We start from the raw sequence: 297 nt of genomic DNA, 5'->3' as shown, positions 1-297 counted from the left end.
TGTGCGTGCCCTTTTCTCGCATAGTCAGTGATATGCTATTAATTTCTGTCTTTAAAGGCATGTGTTTATATTGCTGGGGAGAAGGGTTATAAAATATTTGAAGCTTTCATATAAAAGTGAATGGTTCACTGGCTTCTCAGTAGGGTCGTGGTGTTTGTAATTTATTCACGCCCAACTGATACATATAGTTGGATTCCAAATTAATTTCTTTTCAGGGATAATAGCATAAAAGTACATTCTATGACTAGTCCTTCAGCCTAGAAGAGACCCTTATGAAAATGTATGACGCCCTTTTTT

This window comes from Falco biarmicus, chromosome 4 (genome assembly GCF_023638135.1).
Source record: "Falco biarmicus isolate bFalBia1 chromosome 4, bFalBia1.pri, whole genome shotgun sequence".
Classification (NCBI taxonomy): Eukaryota; Metazoa; Chordata; class Aves; order Falconiformes; family Falconidae; genus Falco; species Falco biarmicus.
This window is presented reverse-complemented; position numbering follows the sequence as displayed.